At 35.6% G+C, this 12,736-nt stretch overlaps 1 protein-coding gene across 1 annotated transcript in view; it reads right to left on the minus strand.

The window, feature by feature from the left end:
* Nucleotides 1-1,754, minus strand: part of LOC582463 (protein kinase C delta type) — a 52,078-nt gene extending 50,324 nt beyond the window's left edge. The window contains exon 1 of the mRNA XM_030972466.1: nt 1,573-1,754. The gene's annotated coding sequence lies outside the window, so the exon portion shown is untranslated. The remainder of the gene's footprint in view (nt 1-1,572) is intronic.
* Nucleotides 1,755-12,736: the final 10,982 nt, after the last annotated feature.

Raw genomic sequence — 12,736 nt, forward strand, 5'->3', positions numbered from 1 at the left:
TTGGTAAATTTGTTTCTCTCATGGTCTGTGAGAGATATAGGGTAGTCCCATATACATCTTTCTGTGTATAGTGCTTGTAACTTTACGAAGAATGGGCCAAATTTCTTATCATTTTGATGATTCCAGAACCTTGCAGATGCTAGATGCTAGATGATCAACCTTTTCTGATCGATTCCACAACGTTTCTTTCACAATGCAATCGCATGACCATAACTGGTCTTTACCTTTAGGACAAAATATGGAGAGGCAGACATGGCTGCAAGAGTTTGCTGACTGACCAGAGAATATAGAAAGTGGGGTATAAAATATTATTGGCAATTTTATAAACAAAAAGTGAAAAGCAAATGTAAGAGAAATGGAAGAGATCAATGCATGAAAATAGAAGGGTAGGATTCACTATAATATCAAATGTGACTGAACTTCTTAAATTGTAGAAGAGGAAATTGAATAATCTTAACTTGTATTTATACAATAGTCAAGAGGGAGAGAAAGCTTTACTTCATATACACCGGTAATTATTATGCTTGAACAGAATTCAAATTGTCTGCATGGCTCTAGACAGCTTCACACTTCACCGGATACTAAGCAAGCAGTTTATCCATAAAATGTCACTTGTGACATTGGCTTTGGAATACATGAATTTTGCTCTTTCCTACATTGCACATGACTTGTACATGTACATGTGTGTATTCTTTTGAAACATGGACTAAATGTATCAAACTAAGACGATCACTATATCCTTAATTATGTGCAAAACTCCACATTTCCTTGTTTTGTTTATTTAAGGAAATGAACATTTACATGTAGAACATTTAAAAGCATACATGCACTCTGGTTAAGACTTGTATTCATACAAACCATTAGTTGTACAAAGTGACTCAATTAATTCAAGTAATTTGCATATTGTATCATGCAAAGAGAGAAAGAGAAGTTTTGTAAGCACTACAAAAGTGTTCATCATTGAGGCCTCCCATACATCTGCATCCAAGTAGTTTACGATATGATCTATATCAGTAATCAAAAACACAGTACACCCAAGGGACAGTTTATCAGATACACATGTATATCTCTAAAAACATAAACCAGATTTATTACTGATAATGTCAGCAGCTGACCATGCATACATGCAGGCCTTTATGTCAGGAAGATGTTTGGGATATACATTGTACATGTATGATAACAGACATTGAATAGTGTTGTTGTTGTTTATATCGTTGTTATTATTGCAGTTGTTGTTGTTGTAATGTTCACTGTGGTCAAAATTATGAAAATTAGACAATTTGGCTAATCACTTTGACCTACATGTTGCATATGACAAGGAGAGACAGTTAAAGCAAAAAGAGTAAGATAGAATTATATTCAATTCTTTCACTTCTCTAAAAAAAAAAAACATTGTATCGACATAACCTGCAAATTGTATCCAGGCTAGTTATAATGAGGAATGAAAGTAGCATGTACATGTACATGTAGCTTCACAAAAAAATTGAAACTCATCTTCAAATTTAAATGATTATAAAACAATATGGCAAATATATTAGTAGGATATAACTATATTACCGTACACATAAATACCTTTTTAATGCAGTTACCTATCCAAAAGTGGCTCAATCTGTACTGGTTTATTCCCGTAAAATAACTTCCAATGCCTTCAAAAGATTTTCCTGTTCTTATTCTGTCACTACCTGTAAGTAACAACTAGTTATAACTGCTGAGATCTATCAAACTCTGGTCTTATTATGATTCATGAAGCCAGCTAGCTTACAGGGAGTTCCTAAAATAGAAATCCTGAAAAAATTATTGATCATCACGGATCCTTCCTCCCAAACAATCATAAACTAAACAATCAAGTGCATACACGTGCCATGCTGTATACACAAAGTGTACGGGTCAACCGGAATTAGTACATTGGAAAATGGAACACCTTTGCCCAGTCCCCGATACATGTTATTCATTGTTTGTATACAACTTGTGGGAGACTGGTTGAGCCCCTCTGCCATATATGGGCATGAGGTATGCAGATCTACGTCAATCTTTAACCAACTTACGACAATGGAACCCGTTGGTTGAGTGAGCAAGGTATACCCAGACTCTATTGTGTTTCGGTGGTATACGTACGAGATAGCACAGTCATAGCTACCAAAGTTTCAATGACCTTGGTTCCTTGAAAAGTTCTTTTAAAGCATACTATTTTTAAATAATGCTGTAATTCTATAAAAAAATTATCAATACATGCAGGCCAAATATAAGAAAATTTAAGAATGTACTGGAAAGCCTTAAGGTACTATGTCCCATTTGCAGGCCCAAAAAATGAAAAGGTTAAATTCCAACGGCATTTGAAAGATAATATTAATTTAGAATTTCCCTAAAAAAAAAGGGGGGGGGGCTTGAAAATGTCTTTAAGTGGGAAAATAACGACTATTAGTTGTAGAATCGACTTAAGAGCTATAGAGCCACTAAGTAATAGTCTGATTTTTCAGACCATTGTACGGAATGGTCATACGTTTTATGCTGCGCAAAGATTCAATCAGTTTAATTTTGGCCATTACAAGAAGTGGGTTATTAATGTAGGCAAATGCTAATAACTCATTTTATGTATGTTATTACCAAAGAAGAAAAAAAGCCAGTCACTCACTCAATAGTGTCTGACAGTGAAGTCTAGCAAGTACACGGGTTTCCTTGTATAATTTCAGGCACAGCGGAGCACCCCAATTTGCATATCATTAGCGGCCCGTTCTATTTGAATAACCAACGGACATCTGCGTGAATCGAAACATGTGTTTTGCTAGAATGTCAAATCTTAAAATTTGTGTTGCGCCTTTATTACTGCCAATATCGCTATGAAACTTTCCATACTAACTACAATTATTATGAACTTGACATCAATGAAATAAATATGAAATTTCATGGAATAAAACTCGAGATATTAATGTGTTTTGAGCTTCACCCCTCGATAAACACGACGTATATTTTGTTGTGACTTGACCCTATCAAGCAATGCACGAAGTAGAGACTTGGTATGAATATTCATGAGTGTTGAATCCATACATGGGCGAAGTTTTCGCTTCTCCGCTGTATTTTTTTATAGTTATAACATTCTTTTTCATGGGGCTTCATTTGTAAAAGTTGTAGTCAGCGAACTCATTAAACATGACGTCATCGATCTCAGCAAATGTACTGCGCATGCGTCTTAGGGCCCAGTGCAGGCCAGATCGAAACAGCTGAGCCATTAGCGTGCACGTGTGCAGTCGGCTGACCAGACATGTATAGCCAACGCACACGCGAGGTTCAGACATGACACACATTTGAATGTATGGGACTGGTCATACAATTTTGCGACAACGAAGGATTGTTTTTGTTCGATGAGATTCGGACATTGGGGTATGTTTTGCTCTGACACGACCCTATCAAGCAACTATAGAAAGAGATATTTCAGAAGGATTGAGATTATTAAATTTTCTTTCTGTTCATATGAGGCAATTCTTTCTCGCTCTAAAAAAGATGGTGAATTTTACGGTGATTTTGTATCTCATTTTTTCCGTTTTTGTTCGTCAAAACTATCCCTTAAATTTCACATTTTCGGTGCATCAATAACTCTTTTTATACACATGAGTGTCTTGCAAATTTATTAAATACTCGATTTACTAGCTTTGATTGCTGATATTCATCACATTAATTAAGAATTTGTCTTCGAAATTTGTTTACTTTTTTTCGCATCGATCGGTACACAATTGTTGATTTTATGTAAATGATGTTTACTGGACGAGAGTCGATCGCACGGTAATTGGGGTGCTCCGCTGTGCCTGATTTGAATATTAGGATACTGCTAACATTTAAATTTCACAGATAGGACATACATGACAAATTCAAAATTCTTCCAAAGTTCTACAGAATTTGATGTTGGCTGCAAAAGGGACATAGTATCTTTAAAAATATAAAAAATAAAAAGATTAAAAATATCGACAGAATGCAACAATTGTATTGCAAACTGAACATCGTGGCGATTGATACTACAGGTATATTTTCTGAGCTACAGTTTTATGTAAAGGAGTTATTTTCCCACAGTTTCCCACACATAAGAACATGAATTAAACAATATCTATTCTTCCCCTGTCTAAATCAGGGAGTTTTATGATTCAGAAATGACAGAATCAAAGAAATTTGATTGTGAATGCATTGCCGTTAATCAAGAAAAGACACTAAGCACAAAATGAAACTGATGAGTCAGCATCGCGTCCTTTTCAATACGTGTGAAGACGTTGAGGAAACAAAGTTTTCGCATTAATTGCACAACTGCATGTACAAAATGATGCATTTATTGAAAGCGAGCTGTACTTGTAATTTGCGATTCATTCTTGTCATTTTGTAAAAGAGAGAAAAGATCAGTAGACAGGAGATAATGAATCTATGGGCAAACAATGTAAGGCAGTGAGTGAGAGTATTCACACCGGCAGAGATAGCGCGCGCTAGACCGCGCTATCTCTGCGGTTTGGAAGGTACAACGTCGTTTCGGTCTGCCTAACAGCGTGCCACGGCGAGCCAAGACGGCGTGCCACTGGAGCACCTCTTGGGGGTGGTCCACGAGAGATAGCGCGGTCTAGCGCGCGCTAGAAAAAAGGGGGTGCTACGATAGACCGCGCTATCTCATTGCGGTGTGAACAGCCTAAGTGAGAGTGGGGAAGACTAAATAAAGAACCAGGGACACTGATGGGGAAAAATAGACAAGAGAGAGTGAGTGAAAGACCAATATGAGTATTTAGAAAGAGGGTTCATAAGGATGCCTAGCTACATGTAGCAGGGTGACTCACTGGCCCGGCAGCTCAAAATACCAGCACTGACTACACTGTACTCCTCCCACCTGAATGACTATTACTCATTGCTTATAGGTCTCGGCTTAGGTCTCGGCTACAGTCCCACATGGCTTGACTTCTATTTAAAGGCACTGTGTCAACAAGTACCGAAGGGTGACTTCATGCAAGGTTCAGAACAAATTACCGGCAATGCCTTGTGATCATGCAATATAAACAATTCGTCTATTTGAAGCTAGAAGGGCGTTAAGCAATATCAATTTACAGTTTGACCTCCTGGCTCCAAACATGACGATATCAGAGTTTAGATATCTCCCCTTGGGAATATTCATTCCCAAAGACATACTGTCATGTATTGGCATAACTTAAGGTGAAAGGAATCCTTTACTTGTAAAGAACATGCCAAATATGCATATTCATAAAGTTGCATACATGTACATGCAAATAGATGATCAAATTGTCAACTATCAAATCATGTTTCATTATTTTCATGGCAAAAGGTAAGCCTACCATTGAACATCTACGGTAACTATTTTTTTTAAATCAACTCTTCCCCTATATAAAGTGCATTTCCAAAATGCACTTTATTAAAGGCTGTATTCATCTAATAAATGGAATATTCTATGAGAATATTTTACTCAACAAATATTCTTCTTGTTATCTCAACACTCCTGCTTAGGAATGATAACATCAGAACTTCAACGATGAACAGTATATCATTACCAAAGTCAAAGTCAATCCTAAACAATTTTCACTGACAAGAAACCAACTTCCATGCGCAACACTTGTCGATGATATCAATTTACTGATCGAACATTGCTCTACTTTCGCACAAGCATGCACAAATTTATGATACAATTACAATTAAGTTTGGCCCCTGTGGGTTCTCATACAGTACTGAGGCTGAAGCACGAAAACTAGAAATGAAAAGCAAGCTCAAAGGAAGGAGGTAGTTTTACAATGCTTCCTAAAACACTTGTATTACAATTAATTTCCTTGAAAATGGAATCACAGGAATGTGCATAAATATTACTCAAATAACATTATCATTAAATACATGTAGGTGTGTAAAGTTAATCATCTGCCTAGCTCATTGTATAAAATGAAATCCATACTTGGCAAATATGACATTTTCATTCCATCTCCATTTCACCTTCAGCATGAGACTTACCCTGAATTTTCTCTTCCAATGTTTCTGCCGTCTCCTAACAGCAATATGTTTAAAAATAGTAATACACAATGGATCCAACCTTTTCTAATCTCCGAGCCCCTAGCAACTAGTACACTGTACATGTAGTCAATCTTGATTGATATAGAACCATGTCCATTGGTTGTTTTTTAAGCATTTCATTTCCAAAGGTTATCATTTATCAAACTTTAATTTGTTATTCTCTTCATAGGGCAAAGAAAGAGAGTATAAAATCCATGGCTCTTTACCTCATTATAGGCCATAGTTGCCATGGCAATGCAACATTTCAGTATCTGTGACGTATGCTTGCAATTGATGCCCATTGGACTTGCATTCTGAAATCATAAAGCCATGAGGCAAATATTCACCTTTCTGTAAGATCTTTAGATATCCATTCGAACATGGTGTATCAAAGAATTTGGAGTATACCGATAATCATCTAAATTCTTCATTTTTAAAATATTCCCAGCAATTATTGTCAGATGAAGGACTTATGTACATGTAGGCTCTATAGTGGCCTCCTTGGAAGACAAACTCATAGATACAGATAAGTGAAAGATTGAAAAACATGAATGACGAGAAATTGAGATCACTTCATGGAAACTTTATGAATACTGATGACAATAAAGTTGGAATAAAATGTTCTTACCGGTACCTCTCTTCATGAAATGATCGTGACAATACGATGTATTCTTGATGGATAACATTTAATTCTTCCTCGAACTTCATTAATCAATAAATATTAATGAGTCCTAATTTCCATTTTAACTGTATAATTATCTCCAATGGTACATTAACCTAGGTTAACATGTTTTTGATATTTTAAAGTTGATTAATAAATAGAATTGTGACTTCAATTGCACAAATATTAATAACATGTGCTGTATATTTGAACAAGTGTAAAATCTGCAAATATTGTTACTATAACATGCACGGATGATTCATGCTTTGATATAGAATCAAACTATTTTTTATTTATATTACACCGCTTCATTTTCTCTCTTGCCTAACATGTAAATATGTACATATCGTAATTAATCCTGTCCTTAATGCTTTCCTAAGCAGATAATTTGCTTCCCTCAAGGCCATCATGCACATAATTGCTATAGCTCACTGAATCTGGTGCACTCACGTGTACTTGTATCATATTCCTTACAGATGTACATGTACAACTTTCACATTTTTCTTTAAAGGTAAAGGTGAGTTCTGGTCATCCGATTGCATTGTGAAAGAAAAGGTGTGGAATGGATCAGAAAAAGTTGATCATGTAACATATAAGTATTAGTGTGTACTGCAAGGTTCTGAAGTCATCAACAATTCAAAATCATAATAAATTTGGCCCAGTCTTCGTAAAGTAACAAGCATTGTACACAGAAAGATGTGGGACTACACAAATGGTGTTGGGCTACTAACCTTGATTTCCTAATCTTTCTATGCTCATTACTCAGCCAGTATACATTTTCTATCAAAATTGTTTGGCAAATTACATTTATTTGTAATCTTGAACATTCAGTGTAAGTTTTGTTTGATTATGTGAGAATTCATTTTCTTTTTTTTACAGAACTCACATTTTTCTATGTACATGTACATAGCTGAGAGGAGTGTACTTAATAGGCTCTCATTCTCTTGTATGAAAAAAACAAATATTGAGATGTGGGCGCAATACAAAATCCTATTGTCAGTTCATGCTCTAGCGTCTTATTATGGCGGCTCAGCTATACAGCTGCCCGGGTAGTGATATGATACTTTGTATTAAGCGCAGTAGAGTATATATTCATATACATGTAGTAGCTGTGCTAATGGACTATCATTATTATTATCATTATTATTATTACTATTCATTTATTATCCCCCTTTTTCTTCTCTCTTTCTGAAGTTCTTATCGTCCCTTGGTACATCAAGAGCATTATGCACAGGCACAACAATTTCATGCACAGTACATTAAAGGCCTAACCCTCCTCCCCCCTCCTGTCATAGTAATTTCATCACCATTCATGTGCATATCGAGGGCTCTGCACTAACTTTTTTTAAAGGGGTCCGACTGAACTTCTTATAATCTTTATGCACAAGCTCAATGTAAACATTTCAAATGTATTGGGGTCCAGGCTTTCATGTGTCCTAGGCGCCTGTTAGAATCCAGCCCTGGTCTATCATATTTCATGATTATCCCGTTTTCATTTCAAATGCTAAACCAAATAGCCTTCCAAACTTTTTCTCTCTTTCTTTTATTTTTTTATTATTACAATTCCATATCGATTCACATCCACATGAAAGCAGCACTAATTACTAACCGCAATATCAAACTCATGGACACTAAAAAAGGGTCATGCAGTAAAGCAAACAGTATCATGTTCAGCGGTAGAAGGGTGCTGACTGCTGAAGCATTATATTTTCTTTACGCCAGTCTGGTGCTCAAAAGATGATAACAATAACTAACATTACATATATCTTTTAGTACCAGCAATCAAAAGAGAGCCTTCAAAGCAAACCTGTGCCATTATTTTTGTGGAATTACGGAATAAAACTACAAAATGTCAACAAGCAGTTGCTCAGATTCTATTTCTTTAAAAAAAAAAAAAAAAACATCAATCAGGCTTTGGGAATATTATTGTTATGGAGAAAGATTTAAACCATTTAGTTTTGAAAATGTCTGAAATTCACTAACTACAGTACATCAAAAATATTCAATCTTTGATTATTTAAAATTTGTTAGCTACAATCTTATGATACTTACGGGGGGGGGGGGGGGGGGGTAGATCTTTAAAATAATGTTGTTATATCCACTTCTCTGAATTTCCTGCTTACCTTCACACGAACTTGGTGAACTACCTTTCAAGGGCATCAGGAATAACCATAGATAGTTTATGGATCAGGCAGGTACTTTGCAATTATTGTTGGTAATAGATCCATATTCTTCTTTTGCATGAATTATTGACCAAATTTGCATTAAAATCATGATACACTGTATGATATCTAGTCTTCTACAACAGATCTACAACAGTGGTCAAACTGAAGATTTGCCAACATTGATTAACCTACTCAGAATAGTAAACATACATTAATACCATTTTCATTCTTGAATGGTCTCAGTTTCAGATTCATACTGTCTCCAAATGTCAAATATTGTAGGCTTGACAGTAAAATATTTGATGACCTGAAATTATACATGTAGCTCATTCTTTGATATATTGTAACAGATTTATAAATTAAACCAGTTAAAGCTGGCTACAGACATTGTAGTACATGGTATGCAGATCTTATGACATGCATGGCATTCAAATTCCTTACATCGTTGAAAGGTCACAAGTACCAATGAAGAGACACATTTTAACTGTCACGACAACCAATAGTCCAATACGCTCTACAGTTCCGCACCTGTTAAAAGCCCCACTGCACTACTTATACATGTAGCTACTTGCGCTATCTATATAGAAAACAATGCCTTAGTGGTGACTGCTCGTTCCCTTTTTCTTATGTTAATTGAGAGCTGATTTGATGAGATAACCACCTGTCGGTGACCATGCAGGGATGTATAATCCCTCCTAGACAGTCAGTCGGCAAGCCCGCAAAAAGTCGCCTCTTTCATAGAACTCTCTGCGGCGTTGACCTCAATTTGACCCCGTACTGGCGATTTGAACGTGTGTTTAGAAATCCTTATAACTCGGTCAAAATGTATCCATTTGTTGAGATTTAAGCATTTTTATAAAGAGTAAGGATGAAACTGCCATAATATTATTTTTGTTTAATTTTAAAAATTAAATAAATGGACGAAAACTACTGGCAAATTTACCGAAGAAATACATTTCATTTGTGTGTAGGGAAAATCCATTTTTTCCTTCAATTAATCTCTGAGCCTGCGGATTTGAACATTATTCCCGTGAAAAATATATTAATCTAGCTAAAAATATTCACTTTTATGAAGATTCTTGTTTAATCGGGTCAAGAGCACGCTTTTCCCCCACCTTGTCCACCTTCAAATTAGTTTAGATTAGATCGTGGAACCGCGAATGAAATCCGATCTTCTGATTGGTCTATCTCCGCTTACTCACTGACGTTATTTTCATCGGCAACGATTCGGTTTCGATTTCCTCTAAAATATCGCTTTTGAGAGAGTTTTTAACGAATTACTTTCTTGATTTGTATCTTAAGACAAATTTTCTTTTATTTCATCGTAAATTCAAAGTTTAAATCTCAGTAGGTATTTTCTTATAAGCAGAAGTACCGATTGTCTAGTCCCATATAACCACTTTCATGGTAGGCAGCTCGTGTGTACCAACGAAGTCTAGCTCTAGCTCCGAGCTCTGTTCTATAGGGTCACGTTGACGTATGGCACATCTCATTGCCGCCGTTTATTTCATGGCAAAGTAATTACGGTTCCACACACAAATAAAAGGATAAACTATTCATGAAGGATTTAAGTTTTTAAGCATAATAAAGTAAGAAAGAGATGGGGGGGGGGGGGGGTCAGTTCATTTTATTTTTGTTATGAACTAGATCTATATCCCAGCTCAAATTATCCGACAAGCAAAAAACCCAATGCCCCCACACCCTATGATTACTAATGAAAAACGGGTCCCCCTGAAATACCCTCCCTAATTCACCACTATATATCTTTCGATCAAAATTTACTTTTGATTGATATATTTAATTTGTTTAATCAAATTTTCCTTCATTTGAGATTGCTTCTTAATGTTTTTTTGTTGTTGGAATCCTTCTCATTCTTATTTCAGTCTTCATGTATTTAATCTCACGCTCTCTCTCTGCACACCATGGTAGGATCCCGGGGGGGGGGGGGGGGGGGTGGCGTACACCCCCTATTTTTGCCAAGCAATATTTCTTTGATGAAAAATGCAAAAGCTCCACACCTGCATCCCCCACCCCCTTTCTCAAAACTGTGGATCCAGCCCTACACACTGTACATCTTCTCGTACTATTCCAACCACTCCTCACTCTCTCTCTCTTTCTCTCCCTCACTCTCTTCGTTTATTCCATCTTCAATCATCTGTCAACCACTCTCCACTTAACTAGACTAAAAAACAAGGTGTTTGACAGCAACACTATATAAAAAGGAGAAAAAGAATAAATCTAACTCGTAAACATAAGTTTATGACATGAATATCAAATGGTATACATTGCGTACAACAAATAAGTGGCAGGTCCCTGAATATCACACACATTAGATTACGCAGACGTGGCTCTAACTTTATAAAACAAAGTCAGCGTACATGAAAATTCTCACTTCCATAAATGAACAACAAGAATGTTAAGTTCAGTTAAGTTAAGTTGGAATGCAGATAAAGCACACAAGTATACAAGTAAAATATGCACATACAATTTGTAAGAGACAAATGTATGACAAAAATATTAACAGATCGACCAAATGGCATAATAATTCTATCTCTCCCCCGACAAAATAAAAGATATCAGTCTATCATGATATGGTTCAAAATACATTTTCTTCAACAAAATAATGCTGATAGTATTCAATGAGTGTTAATCGCAGATCCAGACACATAATGGAATACAATGGCAGGAGTATTTCTTTGGCAAGTCTATTCCAGCAAGATAAGGATAGGAGTTGCACCATATGAAAAAAAAAAAAACTATATAAATACTTACACAATATAACTTACACATATTATATACAATATCTTGTCAGAGATCCACTTTGAATAGATGTAGGACACTTTCTTTTGTACAAAAATGTTAAAGTAACAGACTACATGAAGAAGACAAAAAATTCTTCACACATACATTACACAGCAGAATATAATATGACACCTTAAATGCATTTCTCCGACAAGTTAAATTTAGTCTAGCAAGATAATGCTCTCATATATACCTGTATAATGTCAAAACAAATATGTATTGATAACTTTCTTCACTCAAAATAACTTAAACATGTTATATGTAAATGACATGTCATAGTAACAGTAGCAAGGCAAGAAATCTTCTTCAGTAACGGTAAGTAAATGTTGAAAGCAAACAATAGTATCATCACAAATTCTTCTGTGAAAACATGGCAGAAGACATCTAACTCTTTGGCAAGTTTCCTTCAGCAAGTTAGGGCTACTGGTAGGTATAAACCCTGCAATAAAAATGTATATTTACATACTTGTTAAACACACCTTATGTTGTTATATAATATCATAAGCATTGATCCTATTACAAAACGTCCTTAGCCTAATTGACTTTACATAGTCATAGTCAACATAGTCATGAGGCCCTTTTGGCACAAGGCAGACAAATTATCTTGTTATCGAATCATAAGAAAAAGAGGCAAGAAACAACTTTCTTAATTCAGAAAATGTTGACAGTAAACAATCACAACTCATACAACATACATTTGGTAAGAAAAGTATAAAATGACAGGAAAGACTTCTTTGGCATATTTCCTCCAGCAAGCTGGAACTAGGTTATGTATCTATAGTATACAAAGTAAAGTACTGTTGAAATACTTGTGCTGTGTCTCAAATCAATAAACTTGAAATTTACGTATATAAAATAGAATACTATGTACATGTACATGTTTACATCACACACAGGAAGAATGGGAACTGGCCTGTCCCCTAAATGGTTTCATTGTTACATATCTTAGCAAAATATAATTAAAATCTGCATGACCCGTAGTATAAAAAATGAGGTTGGGCAGACTGTCTCTATTTATTACACATCAATAAAGTTGATTTCCTCCGCATCGCCAGTATTTCATGTATCCGGTAAATGTCTGGTTGTTACGGGT

Source organism: Strongylocentrotus purpuratus, unplaced genomic scaffold (genome assembly GCF_000002235.5).
Source record: "Strongylocentrotus purpuratus isolate Spur 01 unplaced genomic scaffold, Spur_5.0 spur5_scaffold_6, whole genome shotgun sequence".
NCBI classification, from domain to species: Eukaryota; Metazoa; Echinodermata; class Echinoidea; order Camarodonta; family Strongylocentrotidae; genus Strongylocentrotus; species Strongylocentrotus purpuratus.